We start from the raw sequence: 22,104 nt of genomic DNA on the forward strand, positions 1-22,104 counted from the left end.
GAGCAGTGGCCACAGCCCCAAAGGCAGATAAAAAGACAGTAAAACAAATGTATAGCTGGAGTATATCTGCAAAGTAATTGTATTTCTCCAAGTGTTTTATAGCACTGCCTGGCTTCCCAGGTATCACCCTTTGTTAATTAAAGAAATGCTTTACAACAGAAGAGCTGTCACAGATGATATAATTGCTATCACTTTGATATCTTAATTAAATTATGCTGCAGGCTATAAGTCCTTCAGGACACCTTCATTTAAGATATGTTTGTCAGTCATCATCATGAAGGGGATTTTGCTTTTTCAATACCATGTATGCCATTAAAAAGCAGATTATATGCCGAATATGGATTCCAAACTCAGTGTTTCTCATCCTGCTGTTCAGGAGACTGCCAAGCAATTTTCAGGTTGCTTTGGGGTTCTAAAGACACAACTATGTTGAATACCAGGGGTCTACGGAAAATATAGTTTGGTTACACTAACAAGATTCCTACAATCCCTTTCCCTGGGCTGCTGAATGTATTAATTATTCCTACTTGCTTACACGTTGGTATTATAGTAGCAAGTCCCTGAATAGTCCAAGCCCAGTCTGTTTGAGAGACGCTGCCCAAAGGGGGATGAAGACAACCTATCTTGACAGCATTTTGATGTATCTATTTGTCACCTTTATTATTTTGTGGATGGCCAGCTGCTCTTGTGTCACCATCATGATGACATGCACTGGTCTTAGCATAGCTCAGACGTTCATTTAGTTACTGTGCTTTTGAGAAGGGATGCAGAACAGCCACATTCTATGCTCCTGAGTAAATCAGGGATAGGAAAATTCAGGAATCAGTTTAAGGAATAAGAAGACAGTTAGACCTTATCTGTATTTGGTGCTGTTACTCTGGTGTTTGGGATGGACAGGACCTTCACACGTCTCTTGACAGCTACTAAAGGCCATGGGAATCTTTGCCTGGGTTTAAACTGAAACAGTAGTTTATGTGAATAGAAGCAAAAGTATGTAAGATTAAATTCTTCTATAGTAGAGAAAGCATAACAGACACACCATGTTCTTCATTATGAATAATTGTACAGGTTAAAAGAATGACAGCACTGCAATAAGCAGCATACCCTTCCAGTTATCTCAGATGAGGACTTCTCTCCCAACTATACTTTATTGTTTGGAATTATTTTATTATTGGACCTCACTTCATGTAAAATTAATTATTCTTTATTACATCCGCATTTTAAAAAAACCACCACCCCTCCAGTTACGAAGTATGACATTTAAAATAATTCATCAAGTGAGTTTTAATTAAATTAGGAATAGACAGAACGTTCTGCAAATAGAACTGCTGCTTTGAGAGCAGGCTGCAGCATGCTGCCTGCATGGCCTTAGCAGAACAGGCAGTAACGATGCCTGCGGAAGCTAGACTTTGGAAACAAAATTCTTCCGAACCGGTGAAATACCAAGAATAATAATTGCATGTGAGCATGACCTCATAAGAAAATATGCCATTCATCCTTATAAACAGCACCCCAGACTCCAGTCTCCTTAGTAGCTTCATGCTTTGTACTTTTAAAATACTTCTTTAAAGGGCAGCAACAGTAGAAGTTAAGTCAATGGTAAGAAGGCTGCATGAAGGATTTATTTTAGGTTTTGAATCTTTAGTAGACCAGATGAGTAAGAAAGGCTGGGTAAGGTTTACTTAATTTTTGCAATAATCCAAAACAACTCAAATGCTTGCAAAGACAATACATCTCCCTTCTTTCAGTACAATTGCTTTTTCAGGTTTAGAGAAGGCTCAGGTTTTTATCCCTCTTACATGACACAATGTAGAAGAAGTTAGGTACATAGCACATTTTGTGCTATGTCCTTCAACTACTCCGAAGCTCGAGGGGAGATCGTCTTTAGACTCCTGGAGGTTATCAACAATGGTTGAATAAAAGCTCTGGAAAAATATGTATCTGCCCTTCAGTGCTGAGAAGATCTAGTTGTAATCTGGATGATATTGCTTACATTCTCACCTTTAATGAAATGTTATGGAAAATATGTCTAAGTGAAAACAACTTTTGTGACTTTGTTACAGCTACGGTAGACAAAAAAATTAGGAAATGGAATCCTCAAACACATTAGGTTTTCCTGCAAGGTCTTCACTCAAAATAAATTTCATTTGAAAAATGCATGAAGACTTCAGAAGCTGAAGATTTTGATATTCAAATATGTGTAAACCGAGTTATGTTTTGGTTCCCTGGCCAATCACAACTGATGCTGGTATCATTATTGAAATTCTGACTTGGTAAAGTGCCACAGAATGGTTAACTGCTTTAGAAGTGGAAAGTTTCAGACAGGGGAGCAGCACTCAGGCAATGTTTTTCACAGGAGGCATCTACTGACAATTGCTGTTGCAAACTGTCTGTCCAGAGAACAAAATGTGAATTCTCTGTTCACAGCTTTACTTTCCAAAGTAGCCTCTCTGAAGTCACTTCAACTGTATCTGAGAGCTGATTGTGTGAACCACATGTGATACTGTATAAGTGGGATCAGTGATGGGAGAGCCTGCTTACAGGAATCTGTCTCTAAGGCACTGTGGTCCTTACTCCTGCATTTCTACAGGTAGGCTGTGGGGTGTGTCCTTGCTCCAGACAGTAATCTGAAAAGAAAGTCAGTGGGAAACCAAAATTAAAAAAAAAAAAAAAAAAGAAAAAGGAAAGGAAAAAAAAAAAGAAAAAGAGAGCATAACTAAATTCTGAAACAAGTTAGTGACGACTGTTTGCAACACCGGATAAAACTGAAATAGAGGTGATAATGGCATGAAACAGGAAAGGAGGAGTGTGAAGAATTGAAGTCAATGGAAAAAATGGCAAAAAAAACAATTGAAGTTTAAAAAAGACAACTTCTTGTTTTCCTTCTCCTTAATTCTCAATTACTTGAGGCCATTCCCCTGAAGATAAAGGCTATGAAGCCACAGCCACGTCTTCCTTTCCTAAATGGTAAGGTGATGCTGGGAGCCCTGAGGTTCCTCTTGCAAATTACGGATGGTGAAGGTGTGCTCTTAATGCAGTCCTGCTTATTTGCTATGAGTACATTGAAGGTCACACTTACAAGGCACCATGAGCACACTACCCAGAAGTAGTTTACTTATTCACTGGGAGAGGCATCTTTCCAAACAAGGTTCTGCCTAAAAAGTACCTTTCCCCACGTTTTTTTTGTTTTTGGCCCTCTTCCTGGTTTCTCAGGTAGTTGGCTATGGTTTCTTTCCTTCATCCAGAACTCAGTACCACAGCAAAACGTACCTGTGGCAATCACTCCTTAGAACTCTGCTTCTGACCAATCATGTCCATAATATTCTGGGCATGGTCCCAATTTCTTTATTCCAGGAGTTAATACCCCCATAACCATCATAATCAGCAACAAAATGCACAGCATTTTACCCATTCTTAGTCCTTAGCATGGAAATGCTCCAATGGGAAAATTAGGGAATAACACAAAAATGCCCATCTCTGCCAGTGAGACTCTATCCTGTGTTGGTAACATTAGCACTCAAAGTGCAGGGGAATAGGATCACACATGACTTGGAGTTCTCAGTGGTCTTCGCTCTTCATTCCTACTTGTTTTTGTTTAATATGTACTAACATAGTCCAAATAGCATAACCACATTCATGCACTGAAAATTACACCTTCATTTTGCTGTGTATGAGGCAAAGAACAGGATGTCCAGTCTGAAGACAGCAGCTACAGCCTATCTACAGTGAGGAATTTTAGACACAAGAAGAAAAGCACAAGAAAATGAAAGGTCACTGTCCTAAGGTGGATAAAGAAAATGGAACGGAAAAGTACCAGATTACAAAAGAAGTGAATTATCATTAAGTCATTTTCCTTACTGCCTAATTTCCCCTCATTCCTCCATCTTAGTGGACATTATGCTAAATGACAAAAGAAGTGGTAAAGACCAGAACAGCCAGGAGTGCAATGTTGTAATGGTTCACATTTGCCTTTATCCTTCACCAAGCCTAAGGATGTCCCCTAATCTGTCTTGCATTTATTCTTGAATTCCAAAAAGAAAGTTGATGTGTGTAAAAATCCCTGTGAAATCTTCCGGATACCAACTGGAACATTGTGCTTGCTTTTTCCCTCCCCTCTCCCCCCACCAGGAAGCTCCATATTTCCATTTCTGTCTCAAAGCTACCAGTTTCTGGGAGAAACATCAAGCAATTAACTTGGTTTGCCTGCAAAGTCTAGGTCACTCTGTTGTCATATGATAAGATTCAAGGCACAGAAACTTAACTTTGTGTGATGGATATACCAAGAATTCAGGCAGGCTCTTTTGTAATTTGCCTCATCTACACAGATCTCCCACCTGGCATTTTTCTGCATGCTTTTTAATTTCTTTTCCCTTACTGTAATTACAAGAGGTACATCCATGCCTAAGGCTATGTTCCTATCTCTTGACACAGGCACTTTAAAAATAAATGTCTGCCTTCTGCATCCTCCTTTTTCTAGCTAGGTATTAATGCAGATGTATGTCGTGGCTTCTCAATGGGGCAGGTGTAGGTATCCTCACTTCCTAGTGGCCCTGCCTGCCCTTAGTATGTTTGCAAATGTTGAAGCTTCAAAGATGTTTTCCCCACAGAAACCACAAGGTAAGTGTAACAAGTAATCAATCTTCTGAACAGCAATCAGGAAACCTCTTAACGAACATCCTACACAAACACAATAATTAATCTAAGCTATGGCCTGAATAGCAATTAATAGAGTCAGCTCCAAATGGTGTGCTTACTGTACTTGTTTCTTGGCTGTCACAGTTAGGTTGTTATATGCAATATAAACATATTGCTTTGTTTTGAAGAATACTAATTTCAGGAAGGAAAGGTGACACCAATGTTTTATGCAGATCAGGTTGTTCCTACGTGTACAGACTAAAGCAAAACACAATGTCAATGTCAAAGCAGAACACAAAGGATGTATACACAGACGAAGTAAAAGAAACCCAAGCCCCTAAACCTGACACAAAACACACACCATGACCAGTCTAACCACAAAGCCTCAGACAAACAATCGTGGTCTGTGGTGGTGGAGAAGCAGCTGTGTTTGGGCACAGGTTCAATTTAGGCAGAGTAAATGTAGCTTTCCCCTATTAATTAGTAGAATATCATCAGTAGATTTGCAGATTACACCAAGCTTGGGGGAGGTGTTGATCTATTAGAGGGTAGGAGAGCTCTGCAGAGGGACCTTGACAGGCTGGACAGATGGGCAGAGTCCAACAGCATGAGATTTAACACATCCAAGCGCCAGGTTCTGCACATTGGCCACAACAACCCCATGCACTGCTACAGGCTGGGGTCAGAGTGGCTGGAGAGCAGCCAGGCAGAAAGGGACCTGGGGGTACTGGTTGATAGTAGGCTGAACACAAGCCAGCAATGTGCCCAGGTGGCCAAGAAGGCCAATGACATCCTGGCCTGCATCATAAATAAGGTGGCCAGCAGGAGCAGGGAAGTCATTGTGCCCTGTACTCAGCACTGGTCAGGCCACACCTTGAGTACTGTGTCTAGTACTCTGGGCATCTCAGTTTAGGAGTTGCTCGAACATGTCCAGAGAAGGGCAACAAAGCTGGTGAGGAGTTTGGAGCACAAACCCTATGAGGAGAGGCTGAGGGAACTGGGGTTGCTTAACCTGGAGAAGAGGCTCAGAGGAGACCTTATTGCTCCCTGAAGGGAGGTTGTAGCCAGGTGGGGATTGGTCTCTTCTCCCAGGCAACCAGAACAAGAGGACACAGTCTCAAGCTGCACCAGGGGAGGTTTAGGCTGGATGTTAGGAAGAAGTTATTCACAGAAAGAGTGATTGCCCATTGGAATGGGCTGCCCAGGGAGGTGGTAGAGTCACCATCACTGGTGGTGTTTAGGAAGAGACTTGATGGGGTGCTTGGTGCCATGGTTTAGTTGATTAGATGGTGTTGGGAGATAGGTTGGACTTGATGATCTCGAAGGTCTTTTCCAACCTGGCTAATTCTATTCTATTCTATAGTATATGTCATTGTGAAAACCACAAGCTGATCATCAGCCTGTGTGAGTCAGCCTATTACCATTTTACTTATTTAGTCCAGATTAAGATGGGTAACGTTTTTTTCTTGGAACAATACATTTTCTTCTCTGAATTAGTAACTTTACAAAATGAGTGGATTTTGAAAGTTTCATGCACTTTACATTCAAGTTGGGCAATAAAAGGAGGCAGGAAGGTTTCACTGACCAGTGGGCAGGCTGCAGGCAGCTGTGCACAGTAATGTTTATATGGTGGCACTGCAGAGTGTTTTACAAGTAGGAGCAAGTGTGTTTTGCTTAAGGATTAAAATAATGCTCCTGTCTTCCAGACACACTTCTAACAATCTTTTCTTTTACAGGGATTTTCTTTTTATGAATCCTAACTATTACAATTAATACCAGAAATGCCTGAAGAAACGTGACCAAAAAAACCCTCTTCCTTGGAGAAATAGATGTATACCAGATGTATTTAAGGATGTGATTTACTTCACACTGTTTGTTTATTTAGCTCTGCTGTCATTTCAAAATGATGGGGAAAGGAAAAAAAAAGGAATTCCTTGTCTTCTCCCTGGGGGTAACTCAGACTAGTTAAGACTGGGCAGATGGTCCCTAGGAACTCTCAAGGAATGCTCAGCATTACTTTTCTCTCAAATGACACTGGTGAACCATTAGGTCTATCACTTAAATTGTGCACATTATGCACATTACACCAGGTAGATGAATTGGCAGGGCTGCCCAAAGGGTGGAAATCTGACAGGTAACCGTTGAACAGTTACGTGTCAAGAAAGAAATCAATAGTTAGTAATAACCTTGCTTGCACACAAAGAAAGAGGATGAGGAGCGACAGCAAAAGAAGGGAAAAAAGGACATTGAATAGGCTAGAGGGAGGAGTGGAATATGAGAGCAGGAACATGCTAACAGTGGCTCATGAAATACCATAGTGCAACTAATAAAACTTAACATATATCTTATTGAAGAGTTTTCCTTTGCAATTTTCTGCTCTTCTCTGTGTCTCCTCATATAGCTCTTTTCACTTCCTCTACCATGCTTCAACACACAGCTCTGTTTTCCTTCTCCATACAGTGTGAAAAAAAACCCCACAACTCCCTAATTTCTCAGCCATTGAAAGAGCACCTCTTGCCATTTCCACAGAGGCCTACACTTCCTTTCCCGTTGCCAAAGAAGGAATCGGCAGCTCCCAAATTATTTTTTTTTTTCTTCTGTTCCACAGAAAATGTAGATTTTGGAAAGCAAGCCTCTTTATTCCCTCTGTCTTCCCCATCTCAGAACACTTCTGTTTCCTTTGGAGTTCTTTGTGGCCATTCTTATCAGTTAGTACCAGCAAGATCTCCTCCCAACTCCTGTGGACACAGTTCACATCTTGATGCCCAGGGGAGCCCAGCAGCCGCACTGTCCTTAGACAGCCTCTGAGATCTTCTCCTCTGTGCTCAGAGGCATAAGGCGGGCAGATGGGCTCTCAGATGGTGACAAGGACAGCAAGGCACAAGATGTGCAGAAGTGTCCCTTGTAGAGAGTGAACAAGAACAGCCTGTGAAAGCGGGGGTCAGACAGTCTCCAGTCGTGTTTTTAAGAGGACAGAAACTGTAGCTTGTGAAGGAATTTGAGGTTTCAAAATGTGGACTGTGAGCTGGACATCAAACTGAAAACTCTGAAATTTTTATAGTTTTCTTGAAAGAAAATTTCCACTAATAATAATTTTGTACCTAGTATAGAAGTTGTTCAAAATGTTGGAACAAAAACACTTTAGGAATGTAAAGATTTTTTTTTTCAAGGGCGCATTGTCCTGAAGGGACGAAAGCCTCAAAAATGCCCTGAACCAGACAGTGAAGCAGGAGCCAGGAGGTCTGGTTTTTCAGGAGATTGCCCACATTACCCAGGCTTGTCCAAACATGCCCTGGGGGCCAAGTGGGCCAGGTGTTTGTGCCTTTGGCCATGTTTGGAGAATACTGATTCTATAGATTAAAATATCAGGTTTCTATCTCTTAATCTTTGTTGCCACTGGCCATCATTAAATAACAACCCAAAGACTGAGTGCCTTGCCTTGTCCAAGATGTGGGAGAAGGCACAAGCCTTAACCCTGCAAGCCCGAGAAGCCAAGCCTTCCTTGCCTTCCAATTTGGAATCCGAGCTGTACTTCAGTTTACCCAGAAAGACTGCAAGGTCTCTTGCTGAAAAGTGTTGTAAAGCTCAGGAGCAGACAGATGTGTCTTGCTGGGCCAAGAGATGAACCCTGGAGAAGCCAAGACCCCAGGACAGTTTTGTTTTATTGGAAGAAGCAATGAGCACCACTGCAAAGATTGCAGCTGGAAGAACCTCTCCAAAACAGGCAAAGCTACAAAGTTGTCAAGCCCTGCAAGCCTCGGCAGCAGCCACTTTTCTACAAAGCTTTCAGCTATAAAGCCTTTGGGGATAAACCCTTTATGTGCTACAGCAACAAGCTGCAGAAGCCAACAGAAAGCGAAACTCTATCCCTGCAGCTTTCCTGTGTTCAACGCCATTTTGGTTTTGTTTAAATCCCCACGTATGCAGCATGGTACCTAGATCTGTGGATTATAAACCTTGTGACTGAATGTACTGGACTAAAGTGATTTGCAGTGAGTAACTGTGGCAGTTTAGGCTGGGTCCCTCCTGTTCCTGCCACATATGTTACACCTCTGGTGTCCCGAGGGTCCAAGCCAGGAAACAGCATATTTAATACCCATAAATCCTGCACCCTATAAATCCATCTGCAAAGTCATTCTCTTCCTCTTTCTCCCCTCTCTGCTCCCGTGGGAGATGCTCCCTATCTGGTAATGGTGGGGGTGTATCTCAAAGCCTCTTAGGCCTGGCAAGGAGAGGGTGTGTGTGTGTGGGCAGTCTCAGACCTAGCTGTCCTGAGACTAGCCTAGTGGGGTGGTGTGGGGGGGGGCAGGAGGGGAAGAAAGAGCCCTGGGAATTTTGGGTATACTCTCAGGCAGGGAAAAGGGAAGTGACAGGAGGCCTTTGGGTGTCCTATAGGGGATTCTGAATGCTTTGGGATTCTTTTGTCACTATGCTTGTAGCTTCTGTAAAACACCTGCTGCCTTTTCAACTTTCCATTACTTTTGCAATCCATTTGTGTGAGTCTCATTCTTTTGCCCCTTTCAGGGGCAAGAGAGGATCTGCATGGCATCACACCAGGACAGTAATCTATAAAATTTGATTTTTATAAGCATCTGTTAAAAGGTCTGTTGCCCTAGAGAATTCTAGAGTTCCCTCCCTTGTGGGCAAAGCCAGCATATTGCCCATCTTCTTCTTTTTTCTTTGCAGTTTAAATCACTGTTTATTGTTTCTGTTTTTTTTTTTTTTCTAATGTTGTTTAAATTGTTAACATGTTCCTGCTGCTGAGGTATCTGTTCCACAACTGAATATTTCGAACCAGTAAATAGGTTTTATTAATATTTGCTGCAGGATGTTTTTATTAATAATGTTATTAATATTTTTATTGACCATTCCACCTATTCAATATTAGTAATAACCACATATTAATAACATGCATTGATAAAAAAGTAGGATACAGAGAAAGGAGGAATGAAGCAAGGAATGGCACCACTGGACACACTACAACTTTGACTTGTGCGATTGTCATAGTTGTGGCAAAATCAACCTGACACTTTATTTCAGTAGAGAACATGTGCTATTATAAAAAAAACAACACACCACTCAAAGAGTTCCACAGGATATCTCTGACCGCTTCAGTTGCCATGGTATAAATGAGTAGATGAAGTATGTTAAGGCTGTTCCTGCTGAAATGTAAAACTCAAGTGCTGAGAAGCTAGCCGAGATGTATGAAAGCATACCAGCTGGGCTGGGACAGGAAAGAAGGGAGGTCAGGAACTCTGAAAAGAATGAGGATCAATACAGAAGCCTTGAGAGAAATGAATGCGAGTCCTACAGAGAAATAGAAAACTACCTTAGGTGAACAGTCAGAAACAGTTGCCTGTTCTAAAAATAACAGTGTTTGCTCTTTTGCTCAGTTCTTTTTTTCTTTTTTTTTCCTTCTAATTTCCTTTCATTCTCTGAGTTTCCTTGATTGATAACAGAAAGAGAAGAAAAAGGTGTTTTCTTTCTTTTTGCCTGTATGTGCTGTTGCAAAACTGCTGAAATCTGGCAAGTGCAAAAAAGCTAGAAAAAAAAAATAGTTAAAATGTTAAAGAATATTCAGCAGCCAGGAAGCTGACTCAAAACTTCAGGTAACAAGTTCATGCAGATGTCAACTTAAAGTTCAGATGGATCAACATTTCAAGTGAATTTTCTGCAGCTTTTTAGGAGAAAGATAAGAAAGAAGACAATAAAAATGGCAAAAAACGTTCAAGCGTCCTTTGGGCATGATCTGCCCAGCTTAGCGGGAAGAGATATTAAAATAGTCTAGATTTTGTCTTTCTATGACTTTCTCAAATAGAAATTGTTTAGTAAGGGAAATCAGCAATAAACTCCACTAACTAATAATCTTCCCCTCTGAAGAATGGCTTGCTTTCCCTAGATTTAGGCATCAAGGAAGAGCTCTAGCACCACTCCTGGGCTGGGTGCAAGATGCAGAAAGCAGGAGAGAAAGCCCAAAACCCACCCCATCTCATCCTCTGCTCTCCCACATCTCTGTTCTTCCTGAAGCTCAAGCTTGGTCTAAATGCTTTGACAACCCTTACCATGGGAGGCCCTGGATCACTGGGACTGTTAGCAGCTTCCAAAAAGTACTCATGTTCATAGAGAGAATGAGAGCAAATCTGAAGTAATTCTGATGAAGCCACTGATGTTAGTCTGTATTTAACTCATGCAAATCAAGAGCAGAGCATGGACCTGGACAGCTGGAAAATAGTAATCACTGTACAAAAGGAAGCATCATGTAAAACAAAGATCTCTAAAGCCTCTTCATTCAAATCTCTAGCTCTAAGGAATCTTTGTATTTTCTTCTTAGTTCCAGCTACGATGTTCAATGAGATATAATGCATGCTAAAGACCTCAGCTATCAATTAGTAATAGGCAGGAATGAAAGATGAATATCTAATGTATGACTGATACAGTCTCCAGTGAGAATGGTTGGGTATTTTAAGTGTGCGCCTGCACTTCTGGGGAAGACACAGTGAGCTGCTTGATGCCCACAGCAGTTGGCACTGAACAGTTGGCAGCTTCTTCATCTCCCTCTCAGGAGAGTGTCTGCTTTACACCAGGGTTTGGTTTCATGTTTAAATCTTGTACAGAACCTGCCATGGAGAATGACACTGATGGTTGGGGAAGAAACATTCAGCAAAGGCACCCATGTCAAACGTGATAAGAAAGAAATTTTGCCTGTGTGGTTAAAGTGACTGTTCAGAAATAGGTCAAACCCAGTGTGGTTTGGTCACCTGTGATTTGGTGGGGCCTGGTGGGGCTACATGCCCACTTGCACAAACACAAATTCCTGCTCCACAGATCCCCATAGCCTCTCTCCATCCCTGGATATCCCCCAGCAGGGGCACAGCAAGCAGGGCTGCTCTCCATCTGCCCTGTTCTTATCAAGTATCTTTGTTCAGAGACAGTTATATCTAAGGCTTAATGCTCTGAAGATGTGAATGCAAGTGTGTATCACAGACCTGCTGAGAATCTACATCTTGAGGAATATTGATATCTGAAGAGCTCACATCATGTTTAGACGCCTGGCATTAAGACCAACAAAACTTTTCTATTAGAGAAGTTATTATTGATAAACAATTCCTTACAAAAAGCTAAAAGACAGCAAAGACAGCATTCCTTAGATGTGTAACACCAGCTAATACATGCAGTACAAATATATCTATTATTTATTAGCCACCTAAAGCTCTATTGTTACCAGCAGCAAACCAGACTGAATCTTATCAGCAAAACTGCTTTGACACCAAACTGCTTTTCTACCAGATAAAGTTTTCCTGGATTCTGCCAGGCTCTGCAGTAACTGGAGAAACGCGCAGGATGGTGTATAAGCTCTCCACAAACAACACAGAGGCAGCCTGTGCTAACCATCGGAGCTGCTGGCACATTCTTTACCCTTCTCACCAACAGCTGTGAAAATATTCTTTTTTTTCAAATCTGAAAAAAAAAAAAAGGACCACAGTTTTATTTTTTTTCTCAAAAAGTTCCAGAAACAGTAATATGACCTTTGGGGAATGCTATAGAAAATGGGAGAGATAATGAGGCCTTTGAAACAATGGAGCAATGGGGAAACTGAACAGAATTTGTCAGTGAAAGATTCTTTTATGTAATCCATCACCCAGCTAAAACGTGTGCTTGCTGTCTTCAGGTCTAAACTGGCGATCACTCTGTGGTGGGAGAGCAGCAGCAGTGCCTACTGCAGTCTTTAACGGGGACACACAACTTGGGATATTTTGAGCTCGGCAATTTACATAAGCAAAGAGCCTAATCCTCTGCATGCAGGCCTCTGGAAGTGATGGAGAAAGCAGGGAAGGAAAAGAAGGAATTGCCTGACTCTCACATGCTCCTATGTCTCCTGCACAGAAAAGAAACAAATGGAAGATAAAGCAGTGTGTGCCACCAGCCAGGCGGCTAGCACAGTGGGCTTGCTGGGGCACTGCCAGCCAGCTCCCCTGCTTGCTGGTCAAATGAAAGACTCCGATGGTGTCAAGGTCCGGAGACATTAGATGTCTCGGTCCGGAGACACAGTTCTTTTAAATATTCCCGTGTTGTGAAATTAGAGGCACAAACGAGGCCAAAGTATCAACAGCTAGACTATTTATTAGATAAATAAAGTGGACATAAGACGGGAGAGGGAGAAAAGAGAGAGAGGGACGAGAGATAAGAAGGGAGAGGGAGAAAAGAGAGAGAGAGGGACGAGAGATTACATAGAGAAAGTGGACATGGAGAGAGAGACGAGAGATAGAAGAGAGAGAGAAGAGGAAAGGAATTATATTACCACACCCCTCATCCCCCCCAAGACAGTTAAAGTCTGTGGAGGAAAGGTGCTGCAGGAGATGTTGGGTTTGTAGAGAAACGGTGGTGAGGCTTTTGCTGGAGAACAGCTGTGGTCCTCTGGGGAGATGTTGGGTTGATACAGGAACGGTGCTGAGGCTCCTCTCGGCAGCCTGGGTCTGTAGAGAAAGGGTGCTGAGGATTTGGCTGGAGCTGTGGTCCTCCGGGCAGCTTCTTTTCTCCGGAGCAGCATTGTACCGGCTTTCTCTTCTCAGCGGCCTGGCCCGTCTCCTGTGTTTTCCTTCATCTCCGTTTTTCTCCCCGTTTTTCTCCTCTGTTTCTCTCCTCTGTTTCTCTCCACAAACCAGTAGTTGCTCCAGTCTTTTATACAGTTTTTAGTCCTTAGGTATGTATTCAAATATTGTCCCTCAGGAATTCCAGTGGCAGGAAATAATCCTTAGGTTCTGTGCATTGCTGTGTGCCCGGGCAAGATCCTGGATGGAGGGGGGCGGAATCTCCGTCTACCCAGTCTCCATCCAGACAAGGCTCAGGAAACAGGTGGTAAAACCCATTGTATCACCCTGCCCAGGGAACTTGATGGGTGGAGATCTTGCCCTAAAGGTGTGATGGCTGGGTCCTTGGGTCCATTGTTGTAGTCCCGTGTTATCACGATGCAATCACAAGCTGATTTGCATCCAGGATTGGTGGACAGGATTCTTTCCACCTTCTTTCCAGTGGCTCTGCTATCACTTTATCTTTGTTGACTCACATAGAGAGAGGCAAACTTATTAGACTCTCACAGATGGTCATGGGGTTTTCTTAAATCTGTGTTTTTACTTCTCTGACAGCCTAACACATCTTTTGAGAATTGTTTTGGAAACTGTACCTCACACACTTGAGGATTTTTAAATATAGTTTGTGGAATTTGGTGGCAGTTAATGGAAACACCAAAGGTAACTAGATCTGGGTTAATGTGGAGTGCCTTGGATTGCAGTTTTAGTCATAAAATTGCACCAAAACCTTAAGAGTTAAGCTTGTAAAAAACCTACATATTACAGGTACAGAGCATCAACAGCAAAAGTAAAAGTCTGAGCCTCAATAACAGGGATGCGGCAAACACACATCTTGGTAGAACATCAACTACAAAACCCTTGCTCCACTTTTCCCTCCTGAACAACCCAAGCTCAGATACCACTGAATGGCTGTCTTCAGCCAGCAAAGCAGCTGCAACCCTGTCACCAGGTTTGACATCCCTGTTAACCCTGGGGCATAAAAGGGCTATTCCTATAAACGTTTTGGTGCTAAGATTATTTGTGAAGGAAGTTCTAGGAGAAAGTAGGTGCATTATGTATCACACTATTTAGTTAAAGCCCTTTGTCCTACACCTGATGTGACTTATCCTCTTAAATCTACAGATGAACACATCTGAGAGCATCCTACTTAATGTTCTGCATGACATGAAAAGAGATCCCCAGTCCCCCAGGAACTTTGTGTGTCACATCAGTGTAGCCCAGATCACTGTTTTTCTCTTGAATAGATGTAATTTCCATGCAGCTAATCAAGGTTGCTCTTATTCACAAATTCTGGTTTTCTGACGAGAAGTGTCAGTTGAGAGTGAAGCGTTATTATGTCAGACACTGTATAATCCGTTTAGCACTGTGGAGATAGAGCCATAAAGAACCATGAGAAACCCACTAGAGACACTTGTAATGGAGAGATAGGGAAATACTGTGCAGTTTGCTAAAAGCAGTTTGCAATCTAGCAAGAACCAGGAAAAAAAAATAATTTCTGGATACCAGCTGATGATGCAGGTCAATATTAAGGCTGAAATTAGAAGTCTTGGGAACTCTTAACTTTAATGGAAAGCAAGGTATTGCCTGAACCTGCCAGCCCCTGAATTGCTAATGTCTCTCTGTAAGGATTAGCCTGGTGAGGTTTCTGTTAGGCGTTTTTTTTGGGTCACAGCCATTCAATCACTTGTAAGAAATAAAATGTATTAAGTACAAAACCTATATTCATTATAAAATGCATAAAGCCAGAAAGTATGTTTCCCTTTTTGAAATGTATATATTTAATTTCCCTCCTTGGTTTCTCAAAGTAACTGCAGTGTGATATTACTGCAATATCTGGTGGATATGTTAGACTGAATGGAAAGTGCATGAAGAGGAATCAGTAAAAAATATGGCGAACAGTATATGATTTTGCAAAAGAGCTATTAAGGTTTTAAATACTTCCACACCACACCTATTAAATATAGCTGGTTGACCATGTGTATGAAACACAATGTAGAGCATTAGATGATTTTAATTAAAACAGGGAGCATAGTAAATTAAATAAAGAATTAATACTATTTTCCAATCTCAAGATGAAATGATACATCTGCTCAAAATTACTACTGCTCACACTGACAGGAAGTTTTCTGTACAGTCTATAGCTGTCATCTTCCAGAAAAGTCAGAGTCCTCTGGGAATCAGAAATACTTCATGCTTTTCAAATCCTTATGAATCCACTATGAAAAGGCATCGTAGCACAGCAGTATGCTTAGAAAAACATCTCACAACTAGTATTCCTTTTAAATGCTGACAAAACGTATATTTCACAGTAATAAAAACCAAATTCAGTGCACTTTTTCTTAGGTCCTTATGGTGACACTATTAAACAAGTAAGTATAGCACCTCTCAGATTTATCTGTGCTTGGTTATTTGCATGAATTTTAGCCAATCACTGCTAAAGACAGAACCACCAAATTACTACCAATTAAGTACCAAGTGAAAGATTAGGGGATTTTTTTTCCTCTCTACTTTTTTTCCTCCCCCTCATCATCTATCCATTGGAGAGTACTTCGGGTATGGTTCATTTCACTGCTGCCAGCACAGGTCTGCCTGTACATTAGTCAGATTGCTACTCTTGCACAGGGTGTCAGAAACAAAAAATGCGAAATGAACACAGGAAAAAAAAAGCTTTACTGTAAAAGTCATGGAAATCGCTGGGAGGATTATCTAGGAACCATAGCTAAAACCATATTTGCCTTAAAAAAAAAAAAGATAATGTTTCAATTTGATATTGTCACTTCAAAACAAATAAAGCAAGCTAACATTTCCTTGAAGAAAGCAGTAATTTCTTAAGAGACTAGTCTTTTTATTCAGATGTTGCTTTTTCAGAGCTGGAATAATTCACAGCAGAGAGATAATGTGTTGAAAGGTGTATGTTTGTTAGCAGTAAATAGTGGTAAATACAAACCCCACTCTCTGTGCTCTGCCATTTATATAGCAGAGCTGCCTGGGCTGCAGCTCTTCTGTCCAAGAATACATTAGCAATTCATCAAGAGAGCAAATGTCATTTTACATGGGAAGCACAGGGAATTACTTTGCATTTGATTTCCAGCTCTGATAGCATTATTACTGATTTAAATATTCTCCAGCATAACATGCTCTACACACAAAAGATCACTGTATTTTTGAACTGCCAATCACAGTAATCCTGAGTTGCCCAAATACTGATGGCTTTAACAAAATTGAATACACCCCCCCCACCAAGGTCGGATTTCTAGCCTGTTAACTAACGAACTTCATCAGAAGCTCCCAGACAAAGCCACAATTTCTGAAATTCCTAAGAATGCAATCCTAAAATAGCTTTACTTGTATACTGAAAAAAGCCAGGTATTCTTTACTGTGAAAATCTGGTTTAGATAAAAGCAGTGAAAATGAGGAAGGAAACAGTTCCCTGTGTGGCCTGTCTCAAGTAAGGAACAGCCCAGGTAGGTCAGCACAGAGTCATTGTGCACAGTCACAGCTCAGCCTCCCTGAGGGAGAGAGATCAGACCACCACGGGAGCACAAATTGCTCCTGCCTCCATTAAAAACTGCCATTTTATGGAGAAAACCAAGCAGGTAGAGAAGAATTGTGATCATTTTGTCATAAAGTGCATTCTTTAAAAACGCAAGTTTGTGCTTGGCTGCAGCTCTGGGTGTACAGCTGGAAGTCACCCAGGTGCTTGGACTCCTGGACCATAAGAAAGTTGTATCTCTGAATGGCTCTGACAGAAACCATGCATCTCAGACCTCACACAACATGACTTGTAGTGGAAGGTGCCTGTGGTCCATGGCCATAGCATCTCTGGGGACTGGCTGCTGTGGGTTGGGTAGTCTGAATGTACAGCAGTTACTACCAATATGAATGGTCCATAAGAAAGAGCAATTTGCAAGTGCACAGAATGGGCATCTCAAGTTGCCTCAGAAAGCTTACAGTGTTGCAGGAAACAAGGACTCATGGATAGCCTTTGGTCCTCTTGAAGAATAAACAACGTAAGTCATTGCCTGGACGTGAAAGAGACTTGGCAGGAGACTAGGTCACAAAACAGTTTTGACAGTAGTTAGCAAGATGTCCAGAAGAAAGATGGGGACTTTTTTCTGCATGTAGTGAAACACTATATTCTGCTGTGAGAGGGACAGGCAGGGCCAGAGCTTGCAGCAATTTAAGACTGGATTTAAATCAACACAGCTGCTGAAGGAACTGGGAAAGGAAACAAAAAGACCTCACAGCTCCATGTGGGCATAGGTGAGAAGGCCAGTTGGGACATTCCCACAACAGCAAGATAAAACAAGTGAGGGTGACAACTTGGTATGAGAAAGCACATGTTTACTTTTCCATGGTTAATCTCTAACTAGTATTGAAGACAGAGAAGAAGTGATGCTGAAGGAATCTGATCACTCTCTCTGTAAATACCAAAGCAACAAGCACACAGAATTAAACAGAGAAGAAGCTTTGTTTAGATAAATGCACCCATCCAAAACCAACAGACATGACTGCTGGAGTCAGACACGATGACACTTCCAGCTCACAAAGGGATTTGACTTCCACTCCCCAGTGACTCTGGATGGAGGGCTGTAAGTCACAGCCCTTCCCTGGAGGTCAGAATTGGCAGACTTACTTGCTTCAGTACAAAATTCATCAGCTTAACTGCCCATCCTGGTGGCTGGAATTCAAGTTAAATCAGGAGACCGAAGGTTGAAGTGGAGGGGGAGTTTCCTCTGTGGACTCTGCTGAGGGGAAATGGGCAATAACCACAGCAAGGATGAAGAGGAGGAGACAGCATCAAAGCAAGTGCTATCTTGAACCAGTAGGGAGGACCAGGAGAGGGCACAATAGCAACAAATACTCCTAAGTCTACCACCTCTCGTCCAGATGCTTCACAGATCAACTTTCTGTGTGTCTAGCTTCCATTCTTGAAAGTGATGGAGTCTATCTTGCTTTCATCAGCAACGGAGGAGGACTGTCATCCCAAGAGAAAAGAAGACAGGACATGTACCAAACTGCAGACTATTGCTGTTTTCCAGCCCCTACTGACACAGCTTTGCCACATCTACCCATAGACAGGTTGCAATTATTTTCTATTTTCTTCTATTATTGCTTAGCAAATTACAGTGGAAAAGTTTTGTTAATCAGAACTATTTTGTTTCTGCCACACTGGTAATTACACACAGAACTGCCTACATGCTATATAAAAATTCAGTAATCCCATACCTAGAAAAACACATGTATGTGGGCTAGGGAAAGAGTGGGCTGAGGACAGGTACAAATAGCAGTTTAGTTAGCTTGTCTGAATGTTAAGCCTCAGTGTGTTATTCTAAGATACCTATTTATTCATGGGTTTGGACTCTTAACACATAAAATATGGACTTTTTTAAAAAGAAAATGTAAGTATTCTTTACTGAGAAAGCATCAAAATCCCACTTCAGCTATCCACAGATGACAGTGGATTTGCTCTGCTTGATTTAGTTTTTGAAGTTTTATCCACCTACATCTTTCTCAGGTGCTATCATTCTGCTTCTAGGTTCAAAATGTAAAGGGAGTATTATCCTTCTGAAAAGAGACACTTTTATAATCCTGTGTAATCTCAACACTAGACTTCTAAAATCTTAAATTTAAAAATGCAATGCACAAGTACACATTTCATCATATGAAACCATAATACCAATGGAATGCTGCATTTAAGTGTGGGTATTAAAGCACAACATTTTTTCCAACTCAACTTTTTAGGCTGACTTCTTTTGAGAGCCATGGGTGGAGCTTCTCCTTGCTGTTGACCCAGCTTTCAGGAATGAGGCGATAATTAGGGGTAGATGATTCTTTAGTTTAAGACTCTTCACAAATGTAGCCAACTCAGGTTAATGATGCTGATTGCCTATTCACCTGATGGTAATTGCTTAAGTGAGCATTTCAAATCTAGTCTGTGAGCATTACTAAAGTTTCAGAAGGCTGTGATGGTTTCTGGTCACTTCCAAGCATGGAAAGCTTCAAATTACTATTCTAGAATTTTGTGAGCATTAATCTGTGGACAGCATTTTATAGGTAAGCAATATGATTATTTCTAACCTTGTGGCTACCTGTAGAAATTGTTGTATGCTGACTCTTCATTTGTGTGTTGGTGTGTATGTTCTTGCAGAAGTGCCTTAGCAAGCGGTGATGTAGGAGGCAAGTTGGTAGGAAAGGAACTGCTTGTTTGATGTTGCTGGAGCTGATACTAAAGCTATGGGTCTATTCTGCGTGCTCTCACTGGAAGTGCTTTGATTCAGTTATGCAGTACTGCTGGTTCTCAAGCTCCCAAAGCTGAAGGATCCTGAGGTTGTGCGCTGTGTCCCCTTAGCTCAACAGGGAAAGCTGCAGAGCAAGATGAAGAGCAAGCCTGACAGGTAGTCAACTGCAGCAGCAGTGTGCCTGAAGTACTAGAATACTCCCAATCAGAATTTATCTTAGTAATCTAAAATTAGTATGTACCACAGAACACATCACCCCACCCCCCGCCAGTTCTAACAATATATATTTAAATTGCTTCCTAACAAGACACTCAAAAATAAGTTCAAATAATATATTCTATATTGATCAGAACTTACCCTGCTGCATAAAGGAATACTAAGAGACTACACTTGACATTAGATGCTGCAGAAGCACCTGGCTGCCACACTAACTTTTTTCCAAGATGTTAGAAGTACATAACTTCTCTAGCGAGTGATGTAAAATATCACTTATTAGAACTTTCTCAGAAAAGACCCTTTCTATATAAATTCGAAAATGTCCAATTTGTATTTCACTTAAGCAGCAATACTTAGAAATTTAAGCTTTCAGGATTTTGGTGCCTCCCAAACCCTTTCAGATGTATTTTCTGTGGTAAGCCAAAACCCTTTCAACTCAATTAAAAAACAACAACAAACAAATATAGAGACAACACAATGTATATGGAGCAGAAACAGAGGGGGATAAGAATCCTGGGGCAGGAATTGGCAGGGCTCATTGATAGGGCTTTAAACTAGATTTGAAGGGGGAAGGGGTTAATAGTCTCCTGCTGGCTGGTGACAAACAGAGGGGCAGCTCACCAGCAGTAGAGAGAAGGAGAGCTGGTAAGGGCTCTCAACTTGCTGCCCTGAGGCAAGCCACGAATGATCCACCAGGACATTCTGTGGAAACCGAGGGGAATTGGCACAAGAGGAGGACAGGGTCAGCCCAGCTGAAGTGCTTCTATGCGAATGCGCGCAGCTTGGGCAACAAACAGGATGAGTTAAGGGCCACTGTGCTGCTGGGATGCCACGACATAGTGGCTGTTACTGAAACTTGGTGGGATGAATCCCATGACTGGAATGTAGGGATAGATGGGTATAAACTCTTTAGGAAGGATAGGCAGGGAAGGAGAGGAGGAGGTGTTGCCCTCTATGTCAACAGCCAGTTGGAATCAGTGGAGCTCCAACTGGAGAGGGATGATGAGCTAGTTGAGAGCGTATGGGTTAAAATTAAAGGCAGGACAGGGGAAGGAGATATTACTGTGGGGGTCTCCTACAGGCCACCTGACCAGCAGATCCAAGCAGATGAGGCCCTCCATAGGCAAATAGAAGCGGCTTCCAGGTCACAAGCCCTGGTCCTCATGGGTGATTTCAACCACCCGGACATCTGCTGGAGGGACAACACAGCAAGGCACCAGCAATCCAGGATGTTCCTGGAATGCATAGAAGACAACTTCCTCCTCCAAATGGTGGAGGAACCAACAAGAAATGGTGCTATGCTGGACCTTGTTCTCACCAACAGGGAAGGGCTGGTAAGCAATGTGAGGCTCATAGACGGCCTTGGCTGCAGTGACCATGAAGCAGTTGAATTTAATATCCTCAGGGCAGTCAGGAGGAAGTATTCCAAGCTTACGACCCTAGACTTTAGGCGTGCAGATTTTGATCGCTTCAGGGATCTGCTAGCCAAAGTGTCGTGGGACAAAGCCCTGGAGGGAAGAGGGACCCAGGACAGCTGGTCAGTATTCAAGGACCACCTCCTTTGTGTCCAGGAGCTATGTATACCAACAAAGAGAAAAGCAGGTAAGAATGCTAGGAGGCCTGCCTGGATGAGCAAGGAGCTACTGGACACACTATTACTTAAAAGGAAACTCTACAGGAAGTGGAGAGAAGGACAGGTAGAACAGGGGGAATATAAGGAAGCTGCCCGAGCAGCAAGAGTCCTGGTTAGGAAAGCCAAAGCAGAGTTTGAATTGAATCTAGCCAGGGAGGTTAAAGGGAACACTAAGAACTTCTACAGGTATACTAATGGGAAGAAGAGGACTAGGGAAGGTGTGGGCCCCCTCAGAAAGGAAAATGGTGACATAGTCACAAGTGATGAGGAAAAGGCTGAGGTACTTAATAACTTCTTTACCTCAGTCTTCACTGCAAGGGCCTCTAGCCACACTCCTGATGTTATGGAAGTCAAAGCCAGGGACGGGGAGGAAGAACTGCCCATTGTAAGTGCAGATCAGGTTCGTGATCATCTGAAGAACCTGAAAGTGTTCAAGTCCATGGGACCTGACGGGTCACACCCACGGGTACTGAGAGAACTGGCAGATGAGGTTGCTAAACCCCTCTCTATTATATTTCAAAAGTCATGGCAATCTGGTGAAGTCCCCACAGACTGGAAAAGGGGAAACATTGCCCCCATCTTCAAAAAGGGTAAGAAGGAGGAACCAGGGAACTACAGGCCAGTCAGTCTCACCTCTGTGCCTGGAAAGATCATGGAGCAGATACTCCTGGAGTCACTACTCGCTCAAAAGAATAGTGAAGAGGTGACTGGGAACAGTCAGCATGGCTTTGCCAAGGGCAAATCCTGCCTGACCAACCTGGTGGCCTTCTATGAGCAGGTGACAAAATTA

The 22,104-nt window shown here is 42.2% G+C and overlaps 1 protein-coding gene across 11 annotated transcripts in view; it reads right to left on the minus strand.

The window, feature by feature from the left end:
- The window catches only part of NTNG1 (netrin G1), a 168,804-nt gene that overhangs the window by 110,646 nt on the left and 36,054 nt on the right, over positions 1-22,104 (minus strand). The window lies entirely within an intron of this gene.

The sequence above is a fragment of the Melanerpes formicivorus genome, unplaced genomic scaffold, assembly GCF_026170545.1.
Source record: "Melanerpes formicivorus ecotype bairdi unplaced genomic scaffold, bMelFor1.0.p_v2 SCAF_7, whole genome shotgun sequence".
Lineage (NCBI taxonomy): Eukaryota > Metazoa > Chordata > Aves > Piciformes > Picidae > Melanerpes > Melanerpes formicivorus.